The 22,211-nt window shown below is 31.3% G+C and overlaps 1 protein-coding gene across 4 annotated transcripts in view; it reads left to right on the top strand.

Moving 5' to 3' along the window:
• Positions 1-5,150: 5,150 nt before the first annotated feature.
• LOC139087729 (protein turtle-like) overlaps positions 5,151-22,211 on the top strand; it is a 102,433-nt gene continuing 85,372 nt past the window's right edge. For all 4 annotated transcript variants that reach the window (XM_070636627.1, XM_070636629.1, XM_070636628.1 and 1 more), the window contains exons 1-2: positions 5,151-5,717; positions 20,584-20,647. The gene's annotated coding sequence lies outside the window, so the exon portion shown is untranslated. The remainder of the gene's footprint in view (positions 5,718-20,583; positions 20,648-22,211) is intronic.

Raw genomic sequence — 22,211 nt, 5'->3', positions numbered from 1 at the left:
CCTTGAAATTGACATAAGTGCCTCTCAAAAAGCATTCTATCATGTTTTTTGTGTGATTTTCTGCTCTAATTTTATTGATCCTTTCTTATTCTTCTTCAAGCTAGGAGACATGATGAGTTGATGAGATGATTATTATTGCTACAGATTCTAAATTTAGAATTGAATGAGATTGTCGTGTCTTTTTATAGAAAATAAAATTTATGGCTTACTTTTTGATAGCTTTTATTTTTTTGCTTGCATTAGAGACTGCAAATGCTTCTGGAAGAGATTACTATTTTGATAGCTGACGGAGATTTTAAATCTTGTTGGTTGCCAGAGCACTACTCTGTTATTCTTACAATTTTCCTTCCTCATATTTTATAGTAACAAGTTTATGCGTCAATAAAATGTCAGTCTCAATAAAAAGTTTCAATTTTAATGCAAGCCATTCAGTCATTCAACTACTATTTTATCACAACAATGTCATTGCATAAAATCTTTTTGCAACTTTATTTTTATTCATTTTATATGCAGATATCACGTTGCTATGCAAAGTGAGCTTTTTGCATACAATTGTGTCGTCCTTCTATTGTCATTTTTATGGACGAAGAAGAAGTAGGAAAATTGTTAAAAGAAGCAAAAAGTTCCTTTTGAGCGGAATGAAGTCAATGGTATGATTCAAGTCAATTGTACATCTACAAATATTCCATCAACATTTCAACTGGCTCTCCTTCCTTTAAGTTATTTCAAATATTTTAAAATGGCAATCGGCACAAATAAGAAGTGGAAATTTTCTCGTTTCATTTCTTTATGTTCACTCTTTATTGCACAATAAATGGATTGCGCACTGCATTGATTAAATGTGAATAAAAATGAGATGAGGATTTTCTTTTTTTGTGTCGCTGCCGCATTTTGACGATGCTGATGATGAGTCATCACGTTTTTATAATCCACTCCTTTCATATTTCATATTTTCTTTTTGCATCTTACCAGCTCACAGATCTCCATCATTAGAGATGTGCGAGGCAAGTATGAAAGCTAAATAGATTGGGTTTGAAGCGCATCTGTAGTTTGTGAACAGAGAGTTCAGTTTGAGCCTGCTTCATGTAAAACTCATAATGGCTTATGACCCTAGTCAAGAAAGATATATTAGGACCAGCACTATGCCAGGTTGACGTTGGACCGACTAATGACAATATCCTTGATTTAGTCACTAACTTGCTCCTACCTGGGATAGCACATATAGCAAAAAATGCCAACAAATTGCAAAGTTTATGTCAATTCCATTTCAAAACTGACTTTAAATCGATTTGACTTTGCCTTAATGGCAGATTTGCTCAACATGTGTTTTTCGGATACTTATCCTCTCTAAAACATCACTCTCCTTGTCTTACGTCCAATTTTAAGTATCTCAAAAATTTGTAATTGACATAATTTCCATCAAAATCACAGTCACTTAGTAACACACTTATAAATCCCCTTAAAAAAATCAATCATCCTCAAATCTGAGACTTACTTCCCTTTCGACAAAATTTTTTTCGTTTATTGCCAGCATTTCCATAAAATTACGCACCAATAAAAAATTATGAGATTCATATTCATCATGCTGTATATGATCATTGCACGTTTTCGCAACATTTGTTTTATTTTATATTATATGTGTATTATAGTCGTTATTGCTTGGGATTATTGATGAGCTGCTTGATGGTGTGAGAGAAAAATATGCAAATCAATATTATTTAATTCTGTATTTGATTTTCTTGTTTTTCCTAGGAAGTAATTGAAATTTCCTTTTATTTCCTGCTTAAATTAACATAATTAATTATGCATTGTTATTTATTTTGATAAGATTTATGGGATAATTTAACGATTTTTGTTCAAGCAGTGCTTGTTATTCGTGATGTGAAGGACTTTTAGGAGCTCTTTAATAGCTTGTTGTTGTGTGAATAATGTGGGTATTTGTATGGCTTCTAGGTTCAGCCTTGAATGATATTTATAGTGACAGTAGTCCAAAATTGGTAGGTTATGTCAATTTTAGGGAGTTAGGTACCTTAAAGTCATGTTTTTTGTCAAGAGTCACTTGCTGACAGGATTTTGAAATCGGAATAGAGTGATAAATGCGCGACCATACAAAGCCATGCACCTCCTATCGACTCATTTGTTTAATGTTTTCATTAATTGACTGTTGAGTGTATATTCCCTATAAATGTTAACATCTGGTCATTAAATGAAATTTTAAACTGTTTTTCTGTCTATAAAATAAACGACCCATGTAACCAAAATATTCCATATATTTTCCTTCGACATTAAAGGAAAATAATATGTACTATCCATTAATATATCAAAAATTTTTTGTTGTCCTTGTATGTTCTAAAAGTATTCCATTGATGGACTAACGCAACTTGCAAAAGTTCGAATCTCAGTTTTTCACCATAGAAAATTTTTTGGGAAAGAAAAATAAATTTTGTTCTAAATTTTGAAATCTGTATACTTCACAAGAGCAAACAGAAATCACTTTTATAAGTCCGACCCAAATTTATATGGAACTTATAAAAAATTATGAATGTGTTCGAGACTTAACAGTATGCAGCTTAATTAAATTAAGCTTCTTTTGTCATTTTTTCATGGTGTTAGTGTACTATAATTAAGTGCACACTAATACTTTAACAATAAAAATACATAAATATTCATGGAAAAAATACAAAGAAAACATGTGAATATTTATATGCATTTTATTGTCCATCAATGTAATACTTTTGTATTACATTGGTTTTCCCTTTACGTACTACATTGATGTCATATTACATCTTCCCTAATTATCTTCCTTTTCAAACGACAAGGGAAATACATGGAATGTACAAAAGTATTATCCATGGAAGATTCTTATGTAATACACAATTCTTCCTTTTGGTTACATGGGGAGAATCTCAAAAAAAGTAAATTTTGCTCATCAAATTTTGCGCAACTTTTTTCTTTTGATATCTATACTCGCATATGTGTGTATTTGAGAAGGGATTTCTTTTTTTCTATAAACAAAAATAATTTTTTCTTTCTATTCCGTTGATGCATACGAAGATGAAGATGAAGAAGAAAAAAAAACATTGAGAAACGAAAGCAATCAAATCAGATTCGGTATTGAATATTATTGAAAATATATCAACTTACATGAAAATGATGCTCATCATTTCTCAATCATTTTCTTTCTTTCATTCTTTTTCATGTGAAAATTATCATTTGGAAATGAAAATGGAAAAAATTTATGGTTATGAGGAGAAATGAGAAATGTATGTAAGTGGAGCACTTCGTTGCTGAGATTTTTGTGTGCAGATGCTGAGGGTGAATTTGCATTTTGATGTATCTTTTTTAGTATAATGCTCGGGAAACTCTTGAAGGCTATTGACTTGATATTGATGATTGCATAGTGGTAACCAGCTTATTAGCAAGCTTCAAGCGTTATCTAAGTGAGATCATGGATCGTAACTGTTCTGTACAATCAGCAAAATAAGCTTTACTGTGGGGTCGTCCAGAACTGCAGACCTACAGCCTTGAACTAACTCTAAAATGCAGAATATTCAGGACTGCGTTTCTCATACGAACTTTAGTATATTGACATTGCCAAATCACAAACATTCTCACTAAACTATTCAAAAAATCCAGTCAAATCTTCTTATCATGAATTAGCACCTCATCACTTAGTTGATAGAGTTACTAAATAATTTTTGACGCGTAACAGACATGCATCATTATCGTGTACACAAAATTTTGTGTGAATTACCTTTACAATCATTGTGAGTCAGTTGCTTGCAAAAGGTTGTTTCCACTGACTCATCTCTTTCAACAGTAAATGAATAAATCTTTTGTGAAAAGGTAAATGATGCTGTGAAATTTTTGAGTGATTCCTCTCACATTTCCATTTCTCATCAACACGTATGGAATGAGAAATAGAAATAGTTGCAGCTAATGCACTTCCCGATCGATATAGATTTGAATGTTGTCACTATAATGCTTTGATATTGCTAAAACAGAGTTTGATGTCGACTTGATTCCGAGTAGACTTACACACAACTTCATATTTCCCTCGAATTGGTGCTTAACATGATGGCAGCATTCTAACATGTCCCGATCGGGACTTAAAGCTTCTCGTATATAACATTCATTAATGGATTTTTTATGATGTTCACATAATTACTTGACTCCATTTATAGTTTGATTGCCTTCAAATGACAAGTTTTATAGAAACAATAAAATTAATATGTGACAATTCTAGTTTATAGATGTGTCAATAATCTGAGGATAAAATCGTGTCAGTGTCCTGATAAAAATCAATGATGACCTCTATTTTCATAAACTTTTCAAGTCCTGTGTTTTGTGCTTTTGACAGTATTGGAGATGAATGTGATTTTATAATCGGAATCAGCATGTGCAAATTTATATTAAATCTTAAAAATGTTATTTTTTGGATTTTAGTGGATTGAGCAATAGAATCAGAAATTACACAGTATATAGAGTTTTTGAGAAACCAAACAAAACTATGATCGCTCCATGCTGTAAAAAGCTTTCTTGAGTGAGAGAACAAAGAACTTTCTTGATATCTTCATGTCTCATAATTCTTCGGTGTAAAAATGTGTCTTGGTTAAAAAGCTGTCTTCACTAAGTTATATTGAGGTGTCCAAATTGTGATGGAATTATTATTATTGGAATTTCTTTAAGATGCTGTTTGAGAAAATTGAGCAGCAATTTTAAAATTCTCGAATTTCGCAAATAAATCAGTATTAAGGAGTTTATAAAAAAATTATCATACCCAATAAGACCCAATAATTCCATCAATATTGGCCACCTTAAAGTTGGTCAAAAATCCTCTCTCCTTACTCTCTCCAAATCCTCTCATAAGCTCACACATACAACCCAATATAGTCGTACATACATCTGCTTACTTACCTTTTGCATGCATAAACCGATGAACAAATAACAACAAAACAGAAATAGAAAAAAAGAACCACTGACTCTCTCTCCCGCATGTCAATGTATCAAGAATTTTCTCCAATATTATTATTATATTTTTGAGAAATTGAGAAGATTACTCTCTCAAAAATATTCTCAAAGAATGAAGGAACAGAAAAAAAAATTTATGCGACTGTAAGCCATACACAATTTCAGATCGAGAAAAACACTGCAAGCGTTCGTGAATAAAAGTCTCGTTGCTCGTCGTATTTGTTGACTACAACAAAAAAAAATAATTCGGAAGCTTTTGTTAATTAAAATCCATAATAAATTGGATTAAATTGGATTAGAGTGTATCGCATTTCGAATATATTTTCCAGTGTAAGCATAATTATGGTGGTGAATTTTGGAAAATATCGATAGCAGTGGTAAAAAAGTAATTGCTGAATAAGAATCGAAAATATATAAAAATTGGTTCATGTAAAATCAGCCTTTTTGGAAGATGCTGTATAGTGAATAAAATTGATAAAATTATTTGTGGCCGATAGAATAAAACACGGTAAATATCGTGGTCAATGTTAGTGGTTTAGTATCATAAATCAATATAAAGTTAATGGGCTAGTGAATTGTAATAATTTTCAAAAAAGGATATTTGTGTATTTTATGGACATTCCTAAGTGTTTTGCACAATTTTATGTACAATATATCAATTAGTGACTTGTGGATTATTAAAAGATTTAAAAAATAATTTGTGGATTAATTTGAAGTGAATACAGCTGAATATTTATAAGCATAAGGTAAATAGCTATTCTTATTGCATGTTAATAGTCATTTTGACAAATATTAAGGAACATTCCCGAAGTAATTTTACAAATCGGCTTATGTCCTCCAGTGCAATGCAAACTCGCTTTTTCCCTCCATCTATGCAAATTTATAACATTGAATGCATTCGATGGAATTAAAAATAAAACAAAAGGGGTTGGATGTATCGCATTTCAGACGTTTTGTTGAAACTTTTAAGACTAAGGACTTGTGCTGGAATTTTATTACAAAATTTTTCGTTATATCCAAAACGCTTGAGACTACAACTTTGTTGTAACATGTTTCATAATATTTTTTTGCGCACTTTTCTTCAAAAAACTGAAATATCCAATATCCTTACTCACCTTTCAAGTGGTTCTGTCTCACACCATATACGCATTTTAGTGCTTCTTACCATCCCATACATGTTACACTGTAGCAAAATAACACAAAGTGTAAGCAAGAACATTTTCAGTGAATGTATAGTGAGACTTCAAAAAAAAATTTTTTTTTTGTATACAGAACAAAAAGGCAGGCAGCAAAAAAAAAAAGAAAGAAAGAAGAAAAAAATCAATAAACATTCAGTTTCGTACGTTGTTTGGATTTTATAATTTCTCGTGTACGAAAATAATATTGCGTTTAAAAAAATAATTTCTCGTGCATCCAGAAAAGGGGAAGTAAGGCAAGTTCTTTTGTTCTCATCACTTGATTCCTAGCAAGAAATCCGTTAAGTGTGCAAAGTTTGTTTATATAAACTGCACATTAGTGAATCCAATTGTGAATGCCAATGTGTTTGTAGATCTTTTAGAAGTTTACATTAACGCTATTAATTAATTCTTAATTACCACATTCATTCACTTCGTTTCATTCCCAGATGGTTGTATTTTATTTGGGAAAAAAGAAGAAAAGAAGTGAGAAGTGAAAAGTAAAGAAACGAAACTTTTATTTTTTGGGAAAATTCTCAATTCATTAATTCTACTTAGCAATTGGAATAGCATGTAAAATAAGAATAGACATTTTTTTGGTAAATGCCGGCAAGTGTGGGCGATTTAGAAACGCATTTTGGAATTGAAATAAATTGTAAATACATCAGGAATTTTCTTCTACTGCTTGATTAGCCTTACTGTCTTGATTAAATTTTCATTTCATTTGTTATGACAGAAATGTACGTTTGACAAGATGTTGCCTTAAAGATTCTACCCACATTTAAGATAAACAAGTTTTTAGAGGTGTAGTCTAGTTTTTTAGCTTTGAAATTAAGGCTGGCTGCTTACTAGGCCAACACAGCCTTTAAAACCAGTGCCTCGTTCATCTTCGTAGCTTGGATTAACGTCCTTTCACCACGAGAAGGAGTGGTTGGTACATGGTGATGTTGAGCTAAGCGTAGCACAGAGCTACATATGTTGCTCATTTACACTCCTTTGAGGGGCCAATTAGGTAGTTTGACAGGGCTAATGTCATAATAATTAAAAAGGATATATCACTCCATAAGGTTAAAAACCTAACAAAAGACACTAAAGTCGCTCATACAAACATAAAACATTGCTTCCGAGCCTCCTTCCTACACGTCTGCAAGATTGTCACAATCACAAGTAGTTAGTCAGACAAAATGTCCACGAAACTTTATCATTAAGTAAAAGAATAATGCCAAAAAGTAGAAGGAAGATATAAATTATAAATAAGAAAAGAATATGAAAAAGTTTCTATTCTTTAAAGCGGTTAATGTGTGTATTTTGTGTATACAATAGTAAATCCGACCATCTGATGAAAAAGAATTTCCATTTCTAAGTGCTGAAAGAAACACAGCCAGGAATAAAGTGTGAAGAAAATTACATTAATTTAAGTCATAAATAAAGAGAAATGCTAGACACATTATCGTGCATGATATATAAAAAAAAAATCAATAAAAGAACAGAAAAGAAAGTGTAAAGAAAAGGCTTAAGGAATCAAAAAGTGTACAAAAGTTGAGTGGATTTAATCTGTTAGCAGCAATTAACATTTAATCATCATTCTCATGATTATTCTCACGTTGAAATGTGAAAGGTTGTAAAAGTAAAAGAAATTCTTTCAAAAAGAAAAGAAATTCTTGACTATGAATAGCAATAATCCGCACATACATACAAATAAATATTCATCCATACGTGTATCCATTTAATGCTTAGATTCTAAGTACATACCCATCTGAAAAAAATTGTATGTTACATTCAAGTGATATAAAAGTTTATTTCTATTCATCCAGAAAGAATAAAGTCAGAGAGAAAAAGAGTGAAGGAATAGGCAGCATAAAGGTATAAAGGTGAGAAATAAAAACGAAAATATCGAGAACGATTCTCTCATTTTTACGAGAATAATAAGAATGTACATACAGCAGCAATATAAATGAATAAAAAATAAAAGAGGAAGAATCAACGGAATAAGACAAAATGGGAGAGGAAAAAAACATTCCGGAAGGGTTATGCAACTAGCGTGAAGAAGAAACAATCAATTTTGGGGGAACTGAAAAGGAAATTTTATGGGAATAAATGAGGAATTAATGATTGTGGATGTTTTATAGAAAAAAGGGATCGATTGATTGAAATATCCATTCCCAGACTAACCCTAAAGAAGGATGTAAAGGATTACGATTCAAACTTACATGAAAATCCCGTGAAATAAATATTAATAATGAGTTTTTGCCCCAAAATATCCCATTTCATCATAAGTCTTCACTAAGCCACATCCAGATCATATTGAATTATTTATAAATTTGAACCAATTTATCAGTTGCACTCCATTCCATTCATGATCCCAAAGTTGAACAAAAACAAACAGTTCCCACTCCACTCCATTACGACAAAATCACTTTACTATCATTCCTGTAATAGTAATAATCTTAAGAAGTCGAGTAATGGTGCTTTTATTGCATTTCATGCTTTTGTGTGTAAATTCACTATCTGGTGAGAATGTGATGTACGTAAAAGTATCTCTTTAAAAGGGAATAAAAGGGAGAATGTTGAAGACAAAAAGGAAGTTTTATATTATTTTCACATGGCATTGTTTAATTCGACTAGCCGAAGGAGAAGTATGTATAGTAAGGATGTCAAATAACAACAGACGGACATGTGCGCATTTTACTGTGTGTGTCATCACGAATGATCAACAAATATGCAAGGTGTTGATTGATTTATAGCAAGACGTATGCAGGAAGCCATAGTAATATAAACAGTAAGACATTGATGGACATGGTCCCCATTTTCGGAAAAAATAAGCTAATAATAGTTTATATTAAAAAGTGAGTCAGTCGGAAAGTGAATGGATGTGATCTGTGTGTGGGATGACCACAAGTAAAAAAAAAAAGAATAATAAGTATAAAGGAGAAGAAGAAGAAGATAAAATAAGGCATGGCAAGGTACATTAATAGAGGAAGTTAATTTTTTTTTGTGTCTGTCGGTGGTGAATGAAAGGAGAAACGCAGCCGATGAAGAATATAAAACCCCAAAACAGCATAAAAAGAAGTTCATACATCAACCGACATAAAAAAATATTAGATATCAAAAAAAAACTCATTTCCCTTTAACAGACATACATATACATGTACACATATTCATGGCTCTTAGCTGCAGTGACATTGCATTCAACACAGACGAAGAGTCCCAAGAGCCGTGCATCAAAGCGTGAATTTTTAAGTGCTTATGCTATGTGTCTCTCTATTGCAATCATGATGGTTTGATGATATGTATGTAGAATGCGAGAGAGTAAGAGGAAAACAGACTGAAGTATGACGAGGATCATCATAGTCATAATATGCTAGGAAATATTTCTTTATTCTACATTATGGTTTTTGCAGCTTTAGCTAGATCAGGATCTAGATGGTCGGAATTCATGTTGGATTTGGTAGTTGCTCAAAAATTTATTATGCCGAGTTGGAAGTTGTGGATTTTTGTTGGTGGTTAAAGTATTTTTTGATAAGATGGAACTAATTTTAAGTACAAAAAACCACTGAAGATAATGAACTTTTGACTTGTTAGTTAATTGACTGACTAATTGGATGCTAACTAAGCTGAACTAAATGCTGTATTGTTTGATAGTTGATAGGATAATTGGTTCATTGAATGAGATGCTAATTGAATTAACAGTGAAGTTTTAGAGCGTTTAGACCTTGATGATGATGACGATGTCGATAATATTCGTTTCCTTTGAGATTCCTGAATTATTGGTCCTGATTCTAGACTTTTGCTGTTATTGAGGCACTGCCAAGATTCCAGAATACACCTTATCAAGGTTTATTTGGACCATTGCCTTTTTCTTAGACCTTATTCGGTCCTTAGTCGCACTAGGTACCTAAAATGCTTATTGGGAATATGCTTGGCTATTAGGGATTCCATCAAGTCATTGAGATTGTACCAAGAAATTTCAATATTACCCCCATATTGACTTCTAAAATAAGGATAAAAAAAAGAAACGAATATAAAGTCATATGTAGCACTTAGCATAAGAAAGAATTTTAAATGTAGAGTAGAGAAAAAAATATATGAAAAGATATTCAGCAGTGATAAATAAAAAGAGTTATGAGAAATTCCATTAACATAATGCTCTCAATTTTCTTACATAAGAGAAGAAGACACGAATACGACGAAATAGAATGTTGAATGCAAACCAACATAAATATATCTCAATTTTCTTTCAATTTCAATAATTTTCCCATCTTCTAAGTGGTAATTTGATCATTATAATGAAAGCATGTCAGAATGAATTTTGTTTGGCTTCAATTTTCTGTTATTGCACATAACAAACAAGTCAAGCAAATTTTGTATTGAATAAATTTAGTTAGTACGCTCGTCTACTTACTTCTCAAATAATTACGTCACATCATTCAGTCTTTCTCATTGCCATTAGACAAAAACTAATGTATGAATGTCATTGATACCCTTGAATTTGCTATTTCATTGCGTACGCAATACATTTAATATTATATTCTTGTTTTTGCTGCTTATTGTGCGTGTGGCTTTGCAAGTTGCCACATTAAATAAATTTTGACATACAACAAAATAAAAGTATGTTTGGGTATGCCGATGAACATGGACATAAACTATGACTATGACTCTATGGTGGATTAAGAGATAAAAATTTAATGAGAATAAGTGAGAGACATACATAAAGGTAATAAATTAATTTTTCGGTAGTGGTTTAGTTGGGATAGTTCCGGGCTATTGTGAATAGGACGCAGTTTTTCTAATGGAATTTTTCGGAACTTCGGGGCTTATCAGTTATTAGTTCCATTGCTGATATTACGTAATAACCCGACCGACACATGGTTTTATGCTGCAGTCCTCATGTATAACTGTCTGTGCTTAATTTCTGTGTAGTTCGGATGCACAGCAAGGGGTGAATAAGCATGCATTACGCAATATTTTGCTATCTGCAGCAAATTATCAGCAATATTTAAGGAACTAAATGCAAAATATTTTGTAAATAATGGAATTTTTAAATGCCTGACCTTGAGGGGAGTCTACCAGATGAGATTATAGACTTCCAACCTGAAATTATTTTGGGTTTCAAGGCATTTCACGATGTGTATTGAAAATAATTAGAGACTTTCTATTGACTCAATAAATCCCCTAAAATCAGTTCAACTAGAAATTCCAATCATCCATGAAAATTTTCTAAATTCTTATTTCCAATATTTACGACCATTAGTTATCCAACCCGAAAAAGTAGACGGGATAGTTCACAGAATTCTGACAAAAAGGAGTTCCAGAAAAAATTATTAATAAATATATTGAATGCAATAAAATATCATTAGACCATGATTTTGACATGTTCTCTCCTTCATGGTCTTCTTCTTCATCCTTACTTCGTCGTTATGTTTCTGTTGACTCTTTACCTCATTTTCTATCCATTTAATTCTCTTCCTTAATTTACACCATAAATTTATTTATAGTTCACATGAATGATGCACACAGGTTGTAAAGAAGGGCGCATAATATAAGCATAAATAAATAAGAATGAATAAAAGTACATAAATGAGCGAGCGACAGGCAGAAAAAAATGTTGCATCCTGTTGTTACAATTCGTGAGAACTTTTTTTCTTCCATTCTCAAACCTTCTTCTTCTCTTTGGCTCGTCTTCTTCAGCTTTATGTTCATTGAGTGTGTAGAATCTTCTTCTTATATTCTCTTATTTTTTTACAACAATCGATCGGAGAAATATGAAGGATGAATACATAAATTTCAATTGGCTTTATGGTTATTACTTGTGCTGATTGATCTCTTTGCAATTTTTATTCAAATTTATTTTCATATTAAAGAGATTTTTCCACGTTTCGAATCAAAATTGATTTCTTTGGCTGGGTTGGATCTTGAATTGGTTCAATCACTTCCTCAATAATCAGACTATTAAACAGTTAGATCTCAGCAAGATCATAATCAAGCTGTATTTTTATGGATTTTTTAATATCTACTGAAGACTATGATTTCAATGGTTTACTAGCAAGTCCGGACAAGACTTCGAATTTGTGGCGTCAAACTTTACTAGAATCTCAACTCTGCAACCCCAAGTAACGGAGATTCCACTTTAACTTTTAAATTATTTGCGGTTAATCATAATCAATTTTGGGAAATAAAGAAAAACTTAATTCAGTTTGAGAACTTTAAGATCAAGCCAGGGACGGAGCTGGAAATTTTCGGAAGAAGAGGCTTGCACTCTCAAGGAATCTGTTTCCATTTGTGACTCAAGTTTCAATCTAAAGATCCAAACCTTCTCAGAAACTGATTTGATTGACTGCATCCATTGAATGAGTTTAAAGATTGAAAACTCTCAGGCACAGCTTATATAGTCCAAAATTTTAATTGAATCATTTAAGTTGAACATAGATCCAAACAGACATGCTAGATTTTGAACAAATAATTTGAAAAGAGTAATAATTGAAACCATTTAACTTACCATAAATCATACAATTTATTGTGCTTCAGATGTGCTTTCAATTGAATTTTTCATTTTTCTATTACATTGTGAATGTGATTTTAATTAAATTTTGTGGTTTATGAAAGAAATTAGAGCATCAGTTATGATGTTGGAAACATTTGAAATGTGGCAGATAGAGTAACTGAATAAAGTTATTATTTGTAGGATTACTCAAATATTGGACAACAAAAAATTATTGTAAATTAGACATCGACAGTTACAAGATTATCACATTTCATGCTCGTAAACAATTACCTCTTTTTTGCCGATAGCCATGTGTTTATTTTATTTTAAATACCGTTGCCGTTCTTGAGATTTTATTAGTGAGATAATAGTCAGCATTCCATCGCGTCGCGATAATAATTATGCTGTTATGAGGATGTAATTGAATATTTTTATGGATCGTGATTTCTGAGATTGCATTGATACTTTTTGCGAGTAAGTTTGTATAAAAGTCGGAAAGATGTTTATTCATTTGTGCTTACAACTCTTCGCATGCCTTAAATTTCCACTTATTGTATAGCCTTCTGAGTAGCACAATGCAGTCGCTAGGGTACCGGTTCGTTGCCATATTGATGAAAGGTCCCCTAACAGCACCATCATTGCTGTAGTTGACTAATGATTACTTGCCCCGCAGCACACCGTGGGCGTTGCCCAGATGACACCGTGGTGACGGAGTTCAATCCATTTTTATGTCAGAAAAATGTTATTCATTGCATTGTGCTGCCCGGGTTAACTGCTTGAATCAATAAAAATTCACAATATTCAATTAAATTTAAATTTTGTCACCTAACCACATAGACAACAACTACTAAATCCTATATCAAGTATCTCTCATGAATAATTTAACTCTAGCATCTACATAATCCTTTAGTCTGATGTTAATAAATTTATTGCCAAACGATTAATATTTTCACAATACAATATAATTTTTTATAAATAAATTGAAATATAAAAAGCAATCAAGATCTATTAAAATTCAATACTAATAAAAGCCATAAAAAATTTAGACTTGCTTTGTTTTGCGAATTTGCTAATTCATAGAATTCACATGTTATATGGAACTGGACTTAGAATTTCCGATTAATAATTCATTTTTGGTATCATATTTTTAATGAAAAATTGTGATACTTTTGTGTGTAAATGTTAGACAATAGAGCCATCTGGGATTTGGAATGGAACCGCTGCACAAATATAAACGTAATTTTTAGATGTCAAATATTTTTCCATCGTAAATAGACGACAGATAGTCAGAAGCTAGTTGTTTCTAATTTCGTGACATGCAACATTCTGCGTTCATGTTGATTGGACATGAGATTACGCTATTATTTATTTAATGAATCTAATGACTATTTTTGAATTGTCACCTGCTCAAAAAATTAAGCATGCTAACTCTTGACAGAAGGCCTGTATTTGAAATTATTCAACCCATTAATCTTAAAAAGCTATAAATTTTAAGGCATACTCAAAATATCTATTCAAAATTCTACATGCTTTAATTCCGCAAGCTCATGCCATTATCATAATTGTACGTTATCATGGAAATCTCGTACTACATCTCAAAATATCATTATTTTAAGATTCCCATGCATAAGTGCGGCACTTCTTAGAGTCAAGTCAAGATTAGCAGCAATTGAAAATCAACCCATTCAAAAATAACTTACTGACTCTCATGTCTGCATAATAATGAAGTTTTTCATTATTCAAGAGTAATCAAAACATGAGAGGAGGAATTTTATATTACAATTTTGAATGGGACAGGAAGAAGTTGCTGTTATCTGTATTTTATCTTGTTGTCTCGATATGCAGCATCCTTTTCTTGTCAATGCAACTGATTAAATGAACTTTCGTACGTGTTGGAAAATTTTTAAATTTTTTTGAGTACTAAATAGTAAGGATAAGACGCCATTGCATCCTGTTTTGAGATTTCAGCAGATAGACTATAGAAATGCGCCATCATATTTCATTTATGATAGTATTCCATTAATATATCTAGGTACTTCCATAAACCACGAACATCCATAACTCACAATAACTTCTAAAAACTTGATATATTTTCCCTTATCTGCCCTTTTTAACACTAATAAAAAATTACTAGAGTTTTCAAAAAAGATGGAATTTATTTATTTTCGAGGAAATTCTGTGGTGGCAACAGCAACAGCAGTAAACATAAAATGGGAAGTAAAAGTAAAGTAAAATGCAAGCGAAAAAGGCAAAAAAAAAAACTAGAAAAAGATGAGAGAGAACATAAAACATTCATTATATGATTTTATGGTTGCATTATTCATGTGCATCATACATAAGAAAACAGCAGAGGCACTAAATGTATATATACATATATAGTGAGTGAGAAGAAGATAGAGTCATAGTTGTATAGCAACCCCTCATTGTTATTTAATAAGAAATTGAAATATGCTGTCATAGACTATAGCAGGAGCAGAAAGCGAGAAAAAATTGTGAGAGAGGAAGATGGAAACATAGTTAAATGTATATGTGGTATAAATATTCAATGGATGATGTACCCAGTAAGTTTATATGACATGTAAGAAGACGCGTATATTAGATACTTATGAATGAATATCTAAGTCAATCTTTCGATTCGATAACTGTGTAATGAGTCTGCATTAGCGGTTCCATAATCGCGATATCTTCCAGTACATTGACTTTCATTGGATATGATTTATCGAGTATTTAGTCCCTGATCTAATTTTGAAGTTGATAACTAGAATATATAGCTAGCTAAAACTTAGAACTGCTCCCTAGGCAAACTCATGAACTCAAGTATCATCATTTTATCGAAAGTCACGAGCTACTAGCTTGCTTGAAGCTCACAAAATAGAAAAATTATTCAAGACATCTCCTATCAGACATTATTATAAGCAATATTGCAATATATGCCACATAACATGCATGAATAATAGATTTGACCTTCTATCAATCATGATCTCTTGAGTTTTATAGTAAATAGCTAGAAAGATGGAACTACAATAACAAAAAAATTATTCAAAGTCATAAGTATAATACAAATAATATTCAGAATTCATTCAGACAATCGAAGTTACTTAACTGAATGTGAATGAATGAATAATTCGAAGTGTGAGCCTGTCATCTTGTCACAGTCACTTTTCTTTACATCTTTTCAATTGACACATTCGAGCACATATCAGAATCACAGTAGTAAAATCTAAACAGTCAGTTGTTATATAGCGGAAATCTGAAAAATGAGAATCAATAATCATCTTATGATTTTGGCACTTTGATTAAATACACATCATGTTTGATTTTCAATGTCTGTTTATTTTTGCTAGCTATAGAGTCAATTGATGTTGAGGATGAGTGGGTTATAGGTCATATTTTGCTGAATTGTCTGTGATTTTTTATGGTAGCAGATGTTACTTTTTTTAGTATGAGGATATAAATTTGATGGCTTTTTAACAGCCACTGAACAGCTTTGGAAGTTCAAGTGTTTTGATATGTTAGCCCTGGCACATACTGAACATAATTAAATGTTATTCTTGAATTATTTGTTTTGGACTGAATATCCGAAACGTGACTATTTTGTCATTTTTAATTCCTTGGGGGATATAAGAAGTTCCGCAAATCAGCAATAAAGCGCTCATATTTTTCTTATTTCCCTACTTAAAATGGATTTAATTTATTTTTCGAGGAATAAATCTGTAGATATATGAAATTTGAGTCAATTGCTTCCATTTGATGGCTGTATGTTTTTCCATCAAGAGGCATTGAGATGAGGACTTATCATTAAAGGATTATTTCCATTAATCTCTATCAAATATTTGATGTGTTTAAGGAAATATCATGAAATGACGGAAGTACTGTAAGAATTCAACCATAGAGTAATTAATCTATGGATTAAAATGTTATCTCAAAAGATTAATTTTAAAGTCATGAAATGTAGTTTCTGTTCCCTAAAATTTATCCCAATATTCATAATCCTCATTTATTCAGCACATTCAGAATCGAGATATATCTTTCGAAGCCATTAAGTCCTTTCAAAATCCTCTCATTAATCCACTTTTCTTAAAATTATTTTCTCACTGGGAATTCATTTCAAACTTCTCAAACTATATCATGTGCAGGCAATGAAAAGCCAAGAACGAAGAACAAGAAGAATAAATAAGTAATTCTTAGATCCCCATAGGAATTATTTCCATTTCTCTATAAGACTCCTTTACAGTCTACTCAGTCGATTCTTTTTTATTCTCTTTCTCTCTTACTCACTTCCATCTCTTCAATGTGCAATTTTTTATTTTCTCCTTGTTTTGCTTCTCTTCTTTCTTTCTCATTATGGAGATTCTGTAAGTTCACATACATTCTAGATGCATGATGATTAAGGAGGAAACAGGTATATTTATAGTCGGGGACAGTTGAGATTCAGCACATAGCATATATATGTATATATATACAATAAACATCATGGCATGTGTGAGAGTGTATTATGTCATTGAATGTGTATGGATATTCTTATGTTATTTGCCTTACTGCTTATGTTGGCTTATTTATTTTCAAGAGCATGAAGAGTGGAACATGTGAATAATAGACATAAATTCATATGCAGAATTTGTGTATTAAACGCACTGTTGAGAGGATTGTGATGATTTGTGGATATGCTGATGGTATTTGAACTTGATGATAAATCTGTTGATGTATGCCAAAAGATCTACATTTTAATGAAGTTTTAAGCAAAGTTTGAGTCAGGTTTAGAAAGTTCTCAAATAATTCAAGATAATTTTAAATGAAGAAACAAGGTTCAAATCCTTATGATCTATTTGATTTTCCCAAATAGTCCCAACGTGATTTTTTTGTCTTTCCACTTTTTTGATTTTTATAAATAAATTTCACTTTTTTTTTTCAAAAATTAAGTAGATAAATAATGAGAAAATATCCATCAACTCCAAACTAAAATTCACACAGTTCATGAATTCATGTAGGAAATAATGACTTCATTATGAAATTAAATTAGATTAAGATTAGTGTAAGACAATACAAAGAATGAATAGATTCTTAAACGTGAATGACTTAATTGACTTGATTTTCAGTTAGCTTCGCTTAGTTTTCAATAGAAAACTGCTTCTGTTTTGTATTAAATTGATTAATTAAGATATCTGATTTAGGAATTTGAAACAATGTTGAACAGATGACTATAATGCTTCCATATGGATGACATTCTCAACTTTGAAAACTTAATGAGTGATAATATTAATGAAGTCATATAAGTAGTCAGTGTTTTTATTTTCTTCAAGCATGTGCACTTGGAAGGAATTGTAATACAATGAAAATTTCGATTCACATAATTTATTAGAGTGTACTTTAAATTTTAGGGGAGTTTAAGTGCTTTGTTATGTACGTTTTGATAGATTTTTATGAGGCTGGTTCAATGATCTTTCTAATTTGACTTAGAGGAAGTAGGAATAATAGCTAAAATTAGAATTCTGATCTTTGGCAATCTGATAATATTGAATTAAATCGCATCTATTTCACTGAATATAGCTTAAGTTCTTGCAATAATCAGGTGTTTTCCAAAACGCATGTCACCTTCTTTAATTGTGGTAAATGTAGTTTAATTAAAACGACTTCCTGGCGGATTTGTAATTAAATGAGATGTTTATTCTTCAGAGTTTAAAAACAGACTGAACATTTTTCATTAAAAGGGGTTTTCAACTATGTTCAATTATATATTATTCAAATTTCAAATGACCGTTATGACATTATAAATGAATGAACGACAATTGTGGAATTTTGAAGACTTTTCTTGTCAAATTCATGACAGAAAATTCATATCTAATAGCATTAAATCCCTAAATATAGATGGACGTCATTTGTACACGACCCCAAAAAGATTTTATCATCCCAAGCCTTTTTCATCGCTCTTCATCTTATTCACACTAAATTACCTTTATAATTGCCTCTTTTATTATCCCCCAATTTCATCCGAATGTTACATCATAATCATCCACTTCGTAGTTAATTTTGTTGAGTCTATTTGAAGTCAATAAACTTGAACTGGGAATTTTTTGTCGATTTATAAACTTTAACAATTAACATTATTAACGCAAATTTCATTTTAATTTCCTCCAATTTTAATTGATTCACGTCATGAGTTAATATAATAAAATCAATATACAATTATGCTAGATGAGCTACATCCCATGCCAATAATTAAATTCATATTCAATTTTTTTACATTAATTAACCGCTGAAAATTAACATTTCATAACAAAAATAAAATTTCTCATTTTTATTTCCAAGCTTAAAATATGCAAAATATTTTAAAAGCCTTTACAACGAAGTCACGAATATTCATAGTAGTTCCTTTACCTTCTTTTTGCTTTTGAACATAAGTTTACAATCATAATAAAAATGAAAATCGCCAAAAATAAAAATTCCTCGTTTTGTTCTGTCTCTTTCTTTACCACACATCTCACATCTCGTTAAAGATTCTTATTCCTACAATCATTTCTGCTTTTTCTTTCCGTTCCTATACTTATTCATCGCGATTTTTCGAAAAAAATCTCTTTTGTGACGACAAAAACAGTGTAAAACTAGTTGGGAGGTCATGTTGTGGTTACATATATCGGACAGGTGGCGCATTTTGGGTCATGCTAGGCTCAGAATTCCTACAGATCTGACGGCAATGCTCCTTGCTTTAAGATCTAGTAGATATTTGATATGCAGCGTCTGTTTGTGTCTCCGCAATCTTAATAAACTGAAATGCTATCTTAATAGTCTATTTAAGTGTCCATAAAATCAGCCATTCGAAAGTGAATCATATGCAAATATTTTCATTCAAAATGCTGGCTTTCGGTCAATGAAGAACGATAGTAGAAGAGAGTAAGAGAAATGAAAAGGTAGAAGCGAAAAATCGGCAAAAATATACACGAAAAAGTTGAATAATATTGAGTAACAGAGAGGCTCGATTAAGAATGAAGCAAAAGAATTTGAGTTCAAAGCATAAAGTCAGATGAAAAAAAAAACATGAAGAACAAGATTCTTTTTTCACTTTGTTCCTATATACATGCTCACATTTTATGAGATGAGATTTTTTTCTCTTTCTTTTTTTGCCTTTCATTCTTAAAGCTTTTTATTTTTTTGCTTTGTTCTGGATATTCTTTGGCTCTTTAATTCTTTGCGCGCCACAATAGAAATCTCCATACAAAACTCATCGTAAAGGGTCAGGGCTGAGTGATGATGATGGAATTTTTCTCAATTTCTCTCATCTCAGAACTAACACAAAAAAATACATCACAACCGTGAGCGCACCATTTGTGCGGGCTCATTCCATCATAATCATAATGATCACTCAAAGAATCATTTTTCAAAATTAAATGTTTTATTTTTTTCGGTTCTTCTTCCTTTCTCGGCATGCTGTTGTGTCCATGTTACATAAAGATCTCATGTAGACTAAGCTCTATAGCTCAATTAGCCAGCATCTTTTTTTGATGAATTTGAAATCTTTTTATATAAAAATAAAAACAATTGTTTTCGGCCTTTTTTGTGGAATGTTTTTGTTGGGAAAGAGTGATGCACGGCATTCATTTTGGACAGATGATTTTGAGAAATTTTAGGAATCTTTTTATGTCTACTTGAAATTTTTATTGTTGTTTAAATGCTCTGATTATGCAGTTTAAATTCTCACGTTTAAAAAATGTACATTTATGCAGCATAACACTTGATAATATTGCCGAATTTCCTAACGGGACGTTCATCAATGATGTGAACTTTTTTGATTGTCACTGTCGAAATCTGGCAAAATCTTGTTCTGCCAAGACAGCAACAGAGAGTTAGAGACAATGGTTACCAACTCAGAATACATCATTTATGAACGCCCCCACAAACATTGTTCCAAAACTTTTTAATTCGTGTGAATTAAATTTTTTTTTGTTTCTTTTCTCTTTTCAGATAAAAATAAATTCCAAATTAGTTTCGCCATCAACGGATCCAAAATAAAAATCACTTTTTTTGGGTAAGAAATGAAGAAAATTAAGTGAAGAATAAAGATGTAAATGGATACGAATTAGATGCACGCTTAGATAAAAAAATACATTTTTTTTGTGTCTGTTTGACTAAAGGGTTATGCCATTCAATCATCATCGGGGCTATGAATCAACATAATTTCCTTCATGCTCAATCTTGAGAGAGATATTTGAAGGTGTACTGAGGTGGAAAATGAGCCGATGTGGTTATTAACATTGAGTTATTTGGGATTTTTGAAGAAATAAGTTCTCAATTTCATGGGATGGGTTTGGACATTTTGACTGGCTTTTGTATCAATTCCAAGAATACTAATGGATTTATTCTAGTAGAAAAATCGATGTAATTAAAATGTTTTTAAGCTTTGAATCAAAGTTTCTATAGGAACTAACCAAACGATTAAATTCCTTCACAGTAGAAACTTTCTTCCACCTACATAATGAGCGCGAATATTTTAACAACTAAAGAGAATGAAATTTTCATGCATAATTGAATACATGCATCTACCTCATTTACTTTACTAATTGTCAATTAGATAATGTTATTTAAAAGCTGAAGTGTTTAATTAATAGTTTCGTAAGAACGCAGTGTTGATGGCTTGAGATAAGCCTTTTGTTCAACAATGATTGAGTTTCGGGAATTTTCTTTGTGTCAGAAGTTGTTGGAAGTGGATTTCATTGCATTGTAGATGTTTTTGATAAGAATCTATGATTTTCTATAGACATGATGCATTTAGGAGCGTAATTGGCAGAAGTACAAAGAGATACAACTCTCTAACATTTTCAGGCACTCCTTCATTGCATCTAAATCTATATTACCTCATTCACTCAACTAACATGACCCATAAAAGTAGCAAACATTAAATTGCATCACTAAATCTCAAACAAACTTCCTCAAAATTCCATCACAATGACAGCAACTCTGATCGAAAACTTGAAACAGTAACTAACAAGCACAGCGAATTTGCATAATATATCTACCGTTCTGTCATTTACACTAAATTATTCTTATATTCCCTCTATACTAAATTAAAACTTCCTCTTCAAGTTGTAGGAAAAATTTTCTTACATGAAGTTTAAATACAGCCAGCATTCTCATTCAAGAAATTGTCATCGCAAAACTTTTGACATTTCCGTCATCATAAAAATGAAAGAATTCTCATGTTTGTAATATGAATAGGCAATAATAATCGTATTGAACATCCTGTTTTTGTCAATATTTAATGCTTTAACGTAGGAAAAATATTAAACTTTCCCATCATGAAATTTTCATTGACTTTTCTTTTATTCTTGAGTATTTATTATTTATAGCAGGTCCATGGGTACAGGTCAGGGGTATTTTAGGAGTCATGGAGGTATTATCAATTTTTTGATGGAATTTAAAAAAAATTGCCACACAATTTTGAATTACAAGGGAACTCAATACGTTCCACGATCCCTTAGTCCATTCCATGACTACTAACAAAATGATTGATAAATTCAAGAAGGTGGGGAAGAAAGTTTCATGCTGACGTAATCGATGAATCTCAAAAATCTAATTTTAATTCAATACTTTCT

The sequence above is a fragment of the Chironomus tepperi genome, unplaced genomic scaffold (assembly GCF_022539635.2).
Source record: "Chironomus tepperi strain 1889 unplaced genomic scaffold, CSIRO-AGI_Ctep_v1 contig_137, whole genome shotgun sequence".
Taxonomy (NCBI): Eukaryota; Metazoa; Arthropoda; class Insecta; order Diptera; family Chironomidae; genus Chironomus; species Chironomus tepperi.
This window is presented reverse-complemented; position numbering and strand designations above follow the sequence as displayed.